At 39.2% G+C, this 15,233-nt stretch overlaps 1 protein-coding gene across 1 annotated transcript in view; it reads left to right on the top strand.

Annotated features, from left to right (window-relative positions):
- The first annotated feature begins 375 nt into the window (after nucleotides 1-375).
- The window catches only part of LOC145998786 (uncharacterized), a 169,994-nt gene continuing 155,136 nt past the window's right edge, over nucleotides 376-15,233 (top strand). Inside the window, exon 1 of the mRNA XM_083135378.1 lies at nucleotides 376-462. The gene's annotated coding sequence lies outside the window, so the exon portion shown is untranslated. The remainder of the gene's footprint in view (nucleotides 463-15,233) is intronic.

The raw sequence follows: 15,233 nt of genomic DNA, 5'->3' as shown, positions 1-15,233 counted from the left end.
TAAACTGAACGTCAAGAAAGAATGGGTCGATCAGCAGCGTGCTGCAACGTCAGACCTTCTAGCGGCGTAAACAAACCGGTCGCAAACACCTTCACGCAAACAACGTGCTCTACGGTGTCCAGCCGCTTGTCCTTCATTGACCTCGACTATGGCGAGAACTACCGAAAGCCCACGAGGTCTGCCGAACGCGGCACCCTAATTGCGAGCGGCCCCGATGATTAGCCGAATAAAAATCTATCGCAGAGGGGGGAAGGCGACCACGTGACACGGGCTCGTACTACGATAGCTGCGGAGGGGAGAGGGAGGGAGGGGATACGAACCGGTCGAAACCACACCGCAGGGGAGCGTGAGAGAGAGAAAGAGAGTCAGCTTGCGCTGCAGTGTGAGTGTTTGTGTGAAGTTGCCGCTGCTTTTTACACGGAGGATTTCTGCCTTAGAACACCCTGTGTGCCCGTACTGAAGGTATGTAGAATTGGTTTTACATCCAGTCTATTCACTGTCAGTGTTTTGTTTCAGCACGACGAAGGGACGTGTCGGTGCGAGATTGTTTTTCGCACCCCTGCTGTTGAGCAGACGATCGAGCGATAGGCAATATGGCGGTCGGGCGTAGCGATGCAGCCGAGCCGTGAGGCAGTGCGATCTGTCCCGCTCTCCCACTTCGTAGGGAGACATGACATTGTATCGCGTCAGCGAAAGCTACTGTAAACAAACCTCAACTCTCGGCCTCCGTCTGCCTAGACTGCCTAGAGACTACAGTCCTCAAGGTCACACATGTTTTGATGGGTACTGGTGCGGTTACATTTGTTTGGGGAGCGATTTTCACGTAAGATTACGTCCCCTTTTTTTTCTCTCTCCCTCTCGCGGGTGTTGGCACAGGCGCGTTGAATCTCGAAACAGCAGTTGCATGTTATCGACTCGTGACAGCTTGGAGTGTGTGTTTTTGTACGCGAAGCGAACCAGAAAAGCAGACAGCGTAAATTTTGCTCATACGATTACACCTGTAGCACATTTGTAAGTTATGGAATTTGTGATTTGCCGTTTTCAAACTAAGTAGTGATCGACGAAAACAGGCGTATACACATAACGTTAAGCCTGAATCCAAGGATGTTGATAACTGTTATTGTTACCTGATAAACAGTGTTATTGTACTCTCAAACATAACAAATTTTGTGCAATTCCGGCAACGCAGAAGTACTAAATTGGGCAGGAAAACATGACAATTTGCTCCTGCCTAGCTTTTGAAACACACGAGAGAACCCCCCCCCCTTTCCTCCAATATTTACCAGTAAAGGTCTTCCTAAAAATAGCCCTTTCCGTTTGATTTCGTTTATTTCACTTTTCTGCCACTTTTGGCTAAGATAAGATTAAATTGAAACGCACATGGACAAGACAACAAGATAGGCCCAAAGAGGATCCAGACGCCAGAGCGTCGTTAGTCTGCAAGAATGCAGTTCAGGATGTAGCTACTACATGGAAGAGAGATTGACATTTTAATTTCGGCGACTTCCGAAAAGTCACCCTAGCACCACCCCAGACCTTTCCCGTTTCCCAGAGATGGTGTTATGATCCCAATGCAAATTCAAACCTAAGTTCAAAATTTAAAAAATAAAGAAAAAAACGTAAGGTTGAATTATATATTTTTAACCTCCCTCTCTCTCCCAGAGTGTGTAAAAAGAACCAATGAAATCCCTCCAATTGAATAGATTTTCGATTTTTCTTATATTTGTAGAACTTCTTTTAATTTTTAAAGAAGTGTACATGCCCAGCAATGGTAAGGTACTCTTGCAATACCTATAGCCTAATAATTTAATAGTCTACTGAATGTTATTATTCGTAAGCATATACGATCCTAATGAATAATTTACACTTGCTTTATTTTAACACTGTTTATCGAAGGAGCACACGTTCTGTCTTGTCCTTGAAGTAAGAACTAAGTAGCAGGTAGATGCTAATGGACTATCAAACAGAAAATTATATGCAGGTCAATTAAAACTAGCAAAATACATGGCTACTGGGTTGGCCTTCTGGGAAGGAAGTGGTTATATTGTTTATATATATATATATATATATATATATATATATATATATATATATATATATATACACACACACACACACACACACACACACACACACACATATATACTGTTACAAAATGTATGTCGGTATGTATGTTTCAAGTTTACGTCCAGTTTTGCATTTTAAAATGTGTTCTTTGTTCAATGTGTAACTGTCTTGTTCTTGGAGTGACGATAACCTGCAAATCAAATTCTTATTCTGAGCCTACAATCTTCATTTTACTTAAAAATAAATCATTAAATGAAATGTTCAGAGCCACAACATCGAAACTTCAATTTGAGATTAAACATTTGACAGAGATCATTCGGAAGTATGAAACTTACGATGCTTAACTGGAACACCGTTAAATGTGAACAAGTTACAAGGCCTAATAACTTAAATTGATATCTGCAATAAACTTTCATATCCACTGTAGATAATGTTTGAGATGTCCCGGTGCTGATAATTTCATCCTGATATTATGATCCGAATAATTCAATCCTGTATCCGCAGCACAAAATGAAGATTCTAGGTTCTTGAATATGAATGATTTGCAGGTTCATTCGAAGATCTAGACCACGTTGAAGAAATGACACGCTTTTAAATGGAAAAATTGGACGTAAGCCTGAAACATAAACAGGGATACATTTTGTACATGAACAGTAAACGATTACAACAGCACTGTAAAAAAAATTGACGGAAGAAATGACTGTCTAAGACCATCAGTTGTCGCTGCCATACAACTACAGTTAAAAAAAATATCGTGACTGTTTTTAAAGTAGTAACGGCCATGATATAGTCGCCCTAATTAGGCTAATGTAATTTGAATGATTCAGTGTTAAACAATATATTTATGGTGTAAGCAAGTGTAATTGATAATTATTATTTATATTTATGTATTTATGCATGAAAAAATATTCAGATTGAAATAAAAAATGGTTGCGGTACCGTTTTTATAAATTAACAGACAGTAGAATAATGTAAATTTTACGCCATCTTCTAACCGTGAGAATATGCCCAGGTATAACTTTTTCATACAACTTCTTCCCAGTGTGTATACATAATATGTTACATATATAATGTATAATACAGAGAGAATGAGATAATTATAACGAGAAAGAACGCCACGAAAAGAGGGGCATACACAATGTAAGAAAGGTCGAAAGCAGAAGAATGAACCTCTCAGAATACAGTGAAGCAATACATTACACAGAATCAAACTAGGAACAAACAAAAATGAAACAAAGCAACATTTGTACAGCACTGGTTCAAAACTTAGTATAAGCAATCCTGTAGAGATGAAGCAAATGTGGCGAGTAAGACGAACGTTTTGTTTACGGTTCGTCTGAAGTCGAGACAAGAGTTACTTACATCCTTGAAGGTTCTGTCGTTTTTTTAATAATCAACTTGTTTCGATTGTTGGCGATAAAATTGAGTTTTGCCTTTATTGATGGCCTTCCATCATATCGTTTATTTCACTTGATAATTAACTGCACGAATACATTAACGTAGAGATAATAAAAATGTTTATGAATGTTATGTAGCCCTTGAACTTAGTTTCATTTTTTGATATTCTATGTATAATCATCTCCATCGTTCAATTTCAAAATTCGAGGATTTAAAGAACGGAACATTTTCGAGAGAAACTAAAATCACACCCTTAACTATGTCAACTGATGCAAAAATAAGTTCATCAACCTTGACTTAAGTCTAATTCATTTTGAGTTCTGTGTGAGACGTACAGCTTAATGCCTGCCACTGTGTGCTCCCACCGATGGTCGAACTTATGTATTGTGAATCTAAGTAGGCCTAATAACTGTCAGATGACGATGATTGTCTACAAAGCCAAAGGGTAATGTTCATTTTGCGTTATTTGAGTAAACCAGTCGTAATGTAAAATATTATAAACACACGAAGATTATTGTGACTTGGAAATTCATGTCATGATGTAATTATGGTTGTATGCTATACAATTTAATGTTGAAGTTTTGCTTAGTGGTCCGACTGACGATAAAAAAGAAACCTAAATGTTAGCAGTAACTTGGTCTGTCACACAGAAAACTAAATGCATCATATCGATTTATGCACCAGAACGCATCGATTGATGCACTAAAGTGTGTTTTATGGCTTCTTCAGAGAATCAGATTTACATTTGATGCATTAGGGTGCATTTTTGTATGTCGTCAAAGAAACACCAAAGTGCATTATTTGATTCAAGTGAGGATTTCTTTCAGTCGAGATGCACTTCAATGCATCAGTTGATGTTCCTTAATGCACCTTTCTGCATCTTTTTGGATGACGCACTTAAACGTTTGGTCTGAGCTACAGAGTTTATGTAGCTCAGACGAAACGTTTTAAGTGCATCATCAAAAAAAGATGCATTCTGGTGCATCAAAACGCATCAACTGATGCATTCAAGTGCATCTCAACTGATAGAAAGCCTCACTTGAATGATGCACTTTGACGTTTCTTTTACGACATTCAAAAATGAACCCAAATGCTTCAAATGTGAATCTGATTCTTTGAAGAAGCCATAAAACACACTTTAGTGCATTAATCGATGCATTCTCGTGCATCAATCGATATGATGCATTTAGTTCTCCGAGAGCCGTAAGGATATTCATTGCTATGGAGGCGATAAGAATTCCCGAGATCTTCATGATGGATACTATGAGAAAGCACATTCCCAACTCTAAGCACGATATTTCAACAATAGAATGCCAATAAATAGTAATAGTATACATTTAAATTGTAGTGATAACTAGGGCTCGAAAGTTGATAGCCTAAAAAATCTGTAGAATGACCTTAAAATAATTTTAAAAAATGACCTAAAAATAATTTCGGCTCTTAAAATGAAAGCTTGATTTTTTTCATAAATTACAAGAAACTAGTTCAATAATTTGATAAAATCTGTTGTTTGGTGATTTAAACTATCATAGCAAAGGGAAAAAGCAATTAGGTGCTAATATAGTTTTCTATATACTATTTTTACTTCAACGTTACATAAAATACACGACAAGGTTTTTATGTGCAAGTTATTCACCTCCTAATAGTGTGGGCCTTGCACGAGACAGTAGTCGGTCAGCATCTGAAAATACTCTTGTTTTGTGTGCATCAGATTAACGTTGTGACTAATTTTACTTTAAAATCACAGATAAAAGCGATAACAGTGACCAACAAGGGAAACTCAAAAGTAGGCTTCTACCAAAGTATTTTAAGTTTCCTTGAAGAAAAGAAAATTTAACACAATTAATTACGCAAAATCCATTACCAAAGATTTCAGTTAAAATAATATTGTGCTTTTACATTGACCATATTTTTGATTAATGGCGTATACTTGCTAAAAATATCATGTTAGGAAATTTAAATAGGCTATGTAAATTGTTCTAGAAAATGCATTTAAAATTCATGAAACAACTGGGAAGGAGGAACAAGAAACTTAAAAAAATGATAAAAAATGCAATAAAAACAAAAAAATACTGAAAAATGCCAGAAAATGAAAAAAAAAATGCAAAATAAGAACAATGTTTTCTGGTTCTAACTGAAGTGAAACGGACTATTATCAGTTTTAGCATTGTCTTCAAAGCCTAGAAAAGATTTGTCATCAACTTCCGAGCCCTTGATAACGAAGGCTAGAAATTTGTTACATTTGCATTTTTTTAAAGCATAATTCATCGCTCAGTTAGATGTTCATGTGTTTCATAACGAGTGGAGCTAAGGGGGCAAAGCATCTTTGATAGGGCATCTTTGAAAGTTTCAGAAAAACAACTTTGATTCCAGGAAGTCTGATAAATTCTTCCTTCTGGAAAGCAGAGAGATTTGATGAAAAAGTGACAAATGACTTACTAAAAATTGCGATAGTCGTAACGCTTAAATTAGCAGCGCGAAATATGTACTATTTCTCCAAAATGTGACTGTTGTAACACGTAAATCAGCAGCGCGAAATATATACTATTTCTCCAAAATGTTATTGTTGTAACACGTAAATCGGCAGCGCGAAATGTGTACTATTTCTCTAAAATGTGATTGTTGTAACACGTAAATCAGCAGCGCGAAATATGTAATATTTCTCCAAAATGTTATTGTTGTAACACTTAATCAACAGCCCGAGATATGTACTATTTCTCCAAAATGTGATGTTGTATCACGTAAATCAGCAGCGCGAAATATGTACTATTTCTCCAAAATATGATTGTTGTAACACGGAAAGCAACAGCGCGATATATGAACTATTTCTCCAAAATGTGATAGTTGTACACTTAATTCGAAATGAAATATTATGTACTATTTCTCCAAATTGTGATTGTCGTAACATTTAATCAACAGTGTGAAACATTTACTATTTATCCAAATTGTGATTGTTGTAACGCGTTATATCAACGACGTGAAGTAATGGACCTACGAATCCTTTTAAAGTGGGGTTTTATCCCCTTTTACCTGTTCATAAAACGGACTTAGAAATAAATTTTACGCACACACACACACATGTGTAGCGCTGAACTTTCCGTATTTTACTCACTGTTTGCTGTCGACCCGTATATTATCTATCCCACACTCACTATAAAAGTCATTAAGTTTTACAGCTAACTCTTGAAAAGAGAGAGAGAAACTGGCTGTCAGAAAGTTTTATCTCACTAACAATACGTTCTCGTATAGGTGATCCGGTATAATTACAGGCCTGCCAATCGCACAAGCAATATAGAACGTCCTTGAATATGAGGAACGCGCATGAATATTTCAGACGTGTGTGAGAAATAAGATTACATGGTTCTTGGCCGAGGTGGACCTTCAGTGTGGTGGAAGAGAGTATGCCAGAAATGTTTGGCTTTTGTCGATAAGACCGCTCTGAACCTTTGGTTTTTACAGTACCAAAGTAGTTTTCGAAAATTACTCTCCTTTCGAGGAACATACAGGATTCTACATTCCGTTAAAATACATCGGTTTAGAACTTCTTCTGTAGTGCGGCCGACGTTATAATCCACCTCCGCAGGAGCATCAGAGCGCGGAAAATGTTCAAGAACGTGCTCGCTTGATTGGCTGTTTCGAGTGCCTGCTGTGACGCGTAGGAAAGTCAGCCCCGCCAGTAACCAATCACGTGGCTCTTGTCCTCCGTGACGCAGCAGCCTATCTGAAAGGGGGGTGGTCGCGCCGGGAATTTCAACGGCCCTGGTATAGAGCAGTGATTCTCAAAGTAAGCTTCGCGAAGCTTTCTGTATGGAATAAATCGTCGTGACGTGTTCATGTGGAAGACGAAATAATGGAAAATGTTTTCTCAGTTTATGCAACGGATGCATACTTTTTCTTCATCCGTATAATGACGTGGCAGCCGTCGCATAACCATCGAAAGGATGAGGTCACCATGACGTTCTTGGTAAGAGAGCCTACCAACAATGTAGAACGTGAGCGTAAGAGGGCTATCGAGGTGTTTGGTTGAGCTGACATCAACGATTTCAGGAGTTGTGGTGACCAGCTCCCAAGTTGCAAGTGCATAACAGTCAGAGATGTTACGGGAATGATCTCACTACACAATGATGCCGCTCATGAAATAATAAACCGCCTCTCACTGGCCCTAGTTCAAATCACTGGCGCTGTTCCTTGAACTTATATTTTTCGAGTTTACAACACACGACTGTCAGTCTCTTTAGTTCATTTAGCTTTAGTTGAGTAGGGAAAGGTGTCGCCTCGTAAGTCCACGCATTCGTGGTAGTGTTGTTACTCATTTATGATGTCATGATAATGACCGTTAATACTTGAAAATCGGTCATGTTCATTTTCTTTTACGGTAGTTGGATGACAGCAGAAATTGACTGTCTTGGACAGTCATTTCTCCAGTCAATAATTTTCAGTGTAACTGTAACTGAGTTGCATATTTTTTTAAATTGTAATTTCGGTAAGGCCAGCCGCACACCGGTTCCGACACCACGCGATGAGTCATTCTTGTCGCAAACCGTCTCGGGGAAGGTTTAACATTAGTTTCTTATGAGCAGCGGCACACCAGACGAAACATTTGACTAAAGTCACGATGCGACGGTTTGCGACAAAACAACGAAGGTCTGTGGAATTTGATATCGCGTGGAGCGACTCGCAACAAAACGATCTGCGCATGCGCGAGTCCATTCACTTCAGCCACAGACCTCGACCTCTAATAGTAATTACATAACAGAAACGGGGACAAATAAAGTCATATTTGAATAGCCCCTGTGGCCACTGCACATCGCCGCAGTGCAAGGGCAGTATCAGTATTATATAGATTTACTTCCAAACATGTAACTTGATACATTAATTCTACATACACGTTCATTGTGATGCATCATTACCCGCTGCTTCCCAAATTAAAAAGACTACCACGGACGAAACCTGCAATCAGATTATAGCCATATCTCTTGTCTACTCTTACGGCGGGCGCTCTACAAGCTGGCAAGGGGAGTGGGGGAATACGCCGCAGACCAACCAGCCAACAGCGGTTGCGCCGAGAGTAGTTACGACGTGGGGGGAGGAAGTACTACGTGCACCTCGTTCTACAGCCTGCTGTGTTTCTTATCGCGCTAGATTTGTCGTTTCCTCGCTCCTCGCTCCCCTTACCAGCATGTAGAGTGCCCGCCGTAAGGCTGGATAAGAGCTGTAACAAACAAAATGACTCGTCGTGTTGTGTCGGATACGGTACGCGGCTGACCTAATATGTTACTAACTCGAGGGCAAGAAATACGTTGTGTACTGTTACATTACACCAAAATCTGATTGAAAGGCAGGCCTATCCGGGTCGAGGGAAGTCGATTATGAACATTACATAAAAGAAGAGAAGGAACATGTGGGAAACATTTATAGCACCTGCAGGAAAATATCCCATTATCTTCTGCCACCTTCCTTTTCCCATTTCCCTCGACACCGTCCCATGTTAGGGTGAAGTCTACCACTTGACGATACGCTACACATTTCCAAATTACTTTGTCCTCGCTAGTCTCATTTTATTCTCGGATCAAAAAGCGAGAGAGAGAGAGGTAAGTGAATTTCATTTGGACACTTGCTCCAGAAACTTTTTTTTTTGTATCAAAAGTGCTCCTCGTTTCCGAGAACTTTATTTAGAAACAATTTACTTTAATTTAGAAACAATTTACGTTATTTTAGAAACAATTTACATTATAAGAGAGCCAAAACCAATAGACTAAAAAGATATCGAACAACGCCGAAGTCCTCCGCGATGGCGCAGTAGTAGAGTCGTCGCATTGTAATCAAGGTGTCCCGGTTTCGATTCCCAGTCGAGGCACATAGTGGTTCGTATCGCACTTTAAACTGTAGGTCCAGTCTCGATTAGCCTTACTGTGCATAAAGTGGACTTAAAACACCAACTGAATCAATCAATCAATAACAACGCCGAAAAGTTGACTAAATTTCTGTTAAAAATTTCGAACTTAATGACCATCTAATCTATACACTATAGTGAAACCACGAGCAAAACAACCTGCGCAGACCCGCGACTCCTGTGCACCGTACTCCCGCGAGGAGGAGAGTGGACCATTCTTTCTTATGGCCCGAGGTGGAGGGAAGAAGGGAAAGCTGCGCGGGGACTTTTCGTCCAAGGTTTTTTTCCTTGTGGTCGATCTATACAAGTTTCTTGTAAACACTTTAATACATATAAAATATCACGACTATGCCATGAAAACAGCTTGTTGTCTCGGCTCGGTGAGGTTGATCAGTTGTAGACCCTATATGGTCCTTCTTTAATCCAAAAGGTTAAATACTTTTGGGCAGGAAAATCGTTGATGACTGAACCATTAATGGACGCACGAGTGATTTTTCAATTGTGTTTGTTAGATGGTTAATTAATAAATGGTTTAATATATTGAATTCCATTTTCTTTGAGGGGGATAGAAACATCCCTGGCAGGGATAAAAATAATTTTCTTTTGTCCGGGATAATTTTTTTGTGGGGGGGGATTCCCGGCACCCCCCCTTTTTAATTCGCACACTGTTGTGTTTGCTCTGTTAGGAGATAAGATTTAAGAGACGTGAAGCCTAGGACAGCGACACACTCACCAGCGTACGCAAGGGGGGAGATGAGGAGCTTGATCCCCTCCCGAAATTTTGAGAAAATCAAAATTTTAAAATGAAAGCAGCAAAGAAGTCGGAAAAACCACATCTTTGAACAACTTTTGAAACGAAGGTTTCATTGAATCAAGAAGACAGAGTGAGGAGGTCATATACAAAGGATGGAACGACACTGCATTTCAAAGGAGGTAGCATGTTGTAGGCGGAGATAGAATACCCAAAGGGGTGCCCAGGAGAAAATGTATGGAGACAGTGGAGAAGAAACTTGGACCCACGCATGCGCGTCCGGAGATGGTGCTGACCCTCTCGGGCGACCCATTTGAAAATTAGTATTATTACTTTTAAATTACAGAATCAATAAACAATAGTCAATAACAGAAATAGAGTTCAGCATTGTAGCAGAATATCCAAGACAAAAAAATGAGTCGGCTCAAAGAATAGAACCGATTTCGATGGCGGAGTGGTTAGCCCAGCGCGCTACTACGCCAAGAGCCCCGGGTTCGAACCCCGGATGGGCATGAGTGTCCTTTGCAAGTGTCCCTTCATCATATCATCACTCATCATCATGATTAATCAAAAGTGGAAGAAAATCGACGCTAAATAACAAAAATAAAAAGCAAATGAAATCAAAGAATTGAGTTCAAAGTGCAGGAACCAGATAAAAACTCCATACTGTCGTATTCTACCACTTAATCCAAAGAATAAATGGTTCTGTGAATTTCCAAAATTTAAAAAATAGAAAAAAAATGTGAGAGGTTGCAGAACGTCAACTTAATGACTAAAATTTCTCCCTAACTTCCAAATCTTTTCCTTGAAGTGTGTCAAAGTTGAATAACAAAATAGCTTAATCACATATCAATACTAGTGTAAAAATAATTAAGAGAAACAGCCCACACGATATTCACTAATCTGGTAAAGCCAGTACAGGGTAATTCAAAATGAATGGTACAAAAAGAAACCATAGCTACCTGCGACTGCTGTAATAAATTTAATTCACAATTATCGACATAACATGATAATTTACCTTTGCAGGTTTCATCTGGCGACACTGAAACGAAACAAGCTCGTCATCCAAAATGGCGGCATCAGCGAAAGAAAACACTTACAATGTATTAGAATACGCAAAAACTTAATCGGGAACCGTTGTTCAGACACATTTCCGAACGAAATTTGCCAAAGAAGCACCTCACTGTCACAACATCGCAAGGTGGGTGAAACAGAAGATTTGAGGAAATTGGATGCTTATGCAAGGGAAAAAGAAAGGACGGCCATCTGTCAAGAATGAAGTGGTTGAAAACATTCGCGTGACTTCCCTACGAAGCCCCACGTAGTCAACGCCTTCAGATTTTTTCCTTTGGGGGTATGTAAAGGACAAGGTGTTCGTACCCTCACTTCCACAGTACTTACGCAGGAGTTACAGCAGCGAATAGGCGACGCGATCGACTCAATTGATCAGTCGGACTAGTATGCTCGCACGGGTGTGGCAAGAACTGGAATATCGTCTATACTGAACGCAACTCCAATTGGCGGCTGGGAAACAGCGAATCAGCAATCAGTTGAATTTTCTTTGACTGAAATCGGGCATTTTCGAGTCACAAGGTACCGAACGTTGTTCGCGGGACGAAACAGCGTTGGGTCCACCACATGTTGCCTAACGTCCTGTAAAGCGCGAGAGTCTTCTCGGGCAACGATATTGCCAGCACCAGCGGGGTGATAATGGTACAACTGCACACGTGGTCCTACACGTGGTGGTTTCACAAGCAAAAACTCTACAAACACGCAAATAGCCAACTGGCAAAAACAGAAGTAAACTTGGCAACGTTGCTTCGGGAGAGCGATGTGACCTCTTCAGCTTTTACTTGGCAACTGACTTTGTTGACACCCATCGAGCCACACACCTCCGAAGACAGAAAGGGCCAGAAATAGCCGTCAAGGTCAGCCGTCAGTTGGAGTTCCGTTCAGTATAGACGTCTGCCGTATCACACGCCGCGCCCACATGGAACATCTGTGAATGTCCGTAGAAACGTGTAGTTTGTGTATCCAGTAACTTGATGAGTTAACCTTTCATGTTATATCGATAATTGTGAATTACATAGCCTACATTGCAGCAGTCACATATATAGTTTATTTTTGTACAATTCATTTTGAATTACCCTCTATAGAGCGACCACAAACAAAAGACCCTTTGGCCAAAAGCCTTCGCGCATCTTCCCCTCCTTCAGTTCAAGCCCTCCCCTACTCGCGCGAATACGATGCACAGGACACGCGATTGTGCGCAGGTCCTTTTGCCTTTTTCCCCAGTCTCCCCATTAGTAATTATTTATTATTAGTTTATATTTATAGTTAACAATTTATAATAATAATCAATATTATATCAACGGCCTAACCTCCCCTGCAAAACTTTCTAGCGACACCAGACCAGGGCTCAATATCGGATACAGCTCCATAGAATACAATGAATGCTTAGTCAGTTCTGTATTATAGCTTGTGTTTGTTATAACATCTTCTCTATGACTACAGTATCAACGCTACAATAACATCACACACAGAAATAAAACTATAGTGGCCTTGTGCTGATAACATAAGCTACAAATGCCAGATTTGACGTTAATATCGGCTTCTAGCCAGATGCCAATTTGTACAATCTTTATTTCAACTCTAATTATATCTGATCGCTTCGATACGAACCCGAGAAAGAATCTAAAGTGGTGGGTTTAGTATATTACTTTTTTATGTGGCATTGTTGTCTGAAAATTCACCAAAAAAATCGAAAAATGTAGGAAGCAAAACACCGCCGAAAGGTTATGCTCTCCTGGTAAGTGTTATCATCCGTTACTTTTTAGCCTCATAAAAAAAGCAAAACATTTTTTGTTTGGAATGCTCTTTTCTTCAAAATGCTTTTTATTTTTTTCCCAACAGAAGGTACCGGGGAACAGCTGCGGCTGCGTATCCAGAAGGGGGATAGTGGGGGTTTCTCCCACTTCATAACGAACAGCGTCAGGCATGTTTTAAAAAAATCGGGTTTCCGGAAAAGGCGATAAACGAAAGCGGAAACGAAAAAAATAGGTTGCCCATTTCCGTTTAATAAAAAGGTGGTTGATTCTACCTGTAATGTTAATGACAAGGAGATTAAGTAAAACCCTTGTTATAGTAAGGAATAACACTGCTTCTGTTTTATGATAAGTATATCACATTCCGTTTTTCTTGAATTCTGCAAAGAAATTTCAACAACACACCTTCAAGTAAGGTGGCTAAAAGTCAACATCTCTTCCACGTCACCGTGGAAAGAGCATTACTGAATGCAAACAAGGCTATGGCACCTGGACACACAGCGTGTATAATCCTCTGCATGGCTTGTGGGGGTTTAGATCCTGTTCATGCATGTTTGTGATTGTCCCTTCATCCATCTCATCTGATCACAACTCATTAAATCAAACTGTTAATATCCGGAGCGTTATACGATAAAGAATAAAGCGACCCATTGGCATATGAACTATAGAAAATTCAAGTTTAGTAATGGTTTGAACCGCTTTATATTTGTTTATTAATAATTGTGGTGTAATGATATTAAGAGGAAAAAAATGATTTAAACATGTATCTTTTAGAGTGAACTAGTTTGACAGAATCTGGGGTATACTTTGCAATCTAGTCTACCCCGATCGCCAGATTTTATTTAAGTCATTTCTGAAAGTCCTCTTTCGTTCCACCAAAGATACATTTCGCTCCACATAAATGAGGATATCCCCGAAACAGTACGACCGATTGTAATTAGCTAAAAAGATTTTTTCTAGAGGGCAGCACTTTCTTTGACCCTGTCTTTGAGATAATAATTTTATGTAGGTGTAATAGATTATGAACATGGCTACTAGGGTTATGACAAAAAAATATTTTTTTAGCCTGTAGTAGAAATCAATGAACTTTTTAATACAGAATCAGAAAATGACAATTATTTCGTTCAATTCATAAAAAATGTTCCGCACCAATGACAATGAAAATTCTCAAATTTAAGTACATTCAGCATAGTCAAAATGTATTAGTTGAAATAAGCTTCAGATTCAAATATTTATCTGTTTTGCATTTCTGGTACAGTTCTTCCATTAATTTCACCCCTCGTTCGGCACAAATATTCGTCCGTGATATATCTACAACGGATCTTTCAACATTCCAGTGAGTTACAAAGCACTTCATGGCTGTAGAGCAATTTAATTCGGAAATTCCATCCATCAGTTTCTGGTGAATCTCTGCGTTGAACATTTGGTTAGAAAACCAGGCTTCCTGCCATGTATTTGAGATGAAAGAGGACGGTATTTCCAGTGATATTCTCCATTTAGGAATGAGGAAGTACGAAATAAGAGCATATATAACACGTGAATTCCATCTGGCATTGTGAAGAGACGGTAATTTTTTCCATTTAATTGCTGGGATTGCACCAGTTTCTTTAAGGAAACTGAATGCTCTACATAACTCATACAGAAATCTAAGAGCATCTCGCCAACCTGGATTTTGAACAGTTATCATTTCACTTTCTGGCTTGTAGGACTGCTGCAAGACATCGTATTGTTTAATCACTTCGTCCACGAATTCATAGTTCAGAGTTGGTTTGGTAGAAGAAATCGGATTGAAGAAGTCTAACACATGATTTACGATTCTATCAAGAATATGGTGCTGGCATCCAATGTACTGTGGCTGATCAAAGCCTCTTGTGATGATTTCACTTTTTAATTTTTGAACAATTCCATTTACTCGTCCAGTATTTACTGCTGTTGTGTCACATACGATCATTTTGAAGTTCTTCCACGCATCAAATTAATTCAGCAAACTTTGCAGTGCATTAAAAATATCCTGCGATGATCTGCTTTCACATTTTACTATACCTAATTTCAATTCTCTAAGTGAACTCTTCAAGATTACCACTTGATACTCGTGATTTGCAATTCGCTTACCGTCGAAATGAAGGCAGAATTGTTTCTCTTCTTGCAAAATAGATTTTATTTTACGCCTTTCATCTTCGCCACTTCTTATAACAGCTCGCCAAGCACCTGACTGTGATGGTGTTGTAACACTGATTCCATCTTCGGCTAGACTGGAGCACACTACAGCAGCTTTATTAATTGAAAGATATTTTTATGT

Source organism: Lepisma saccharinum, chromosome 14 (genome assembly GCF_977018435.1).
Source record: "Lepisma saccharinum chromosome 14, izLepSacc3.1, whole genome shotgun sequence".
Classification (NCBI taxonomy): Eukaryota; Metazoa; Arthropoda; class Insecta; order Zygentoma; family Lepismatidae; genus Lepisma; species Lepisma saccharinum.
The sequence above is the reverse complement of the archived record's forward strand: the minus strand, read 5'-3'. Positions and strand labels throughout refer to the sequence as shown.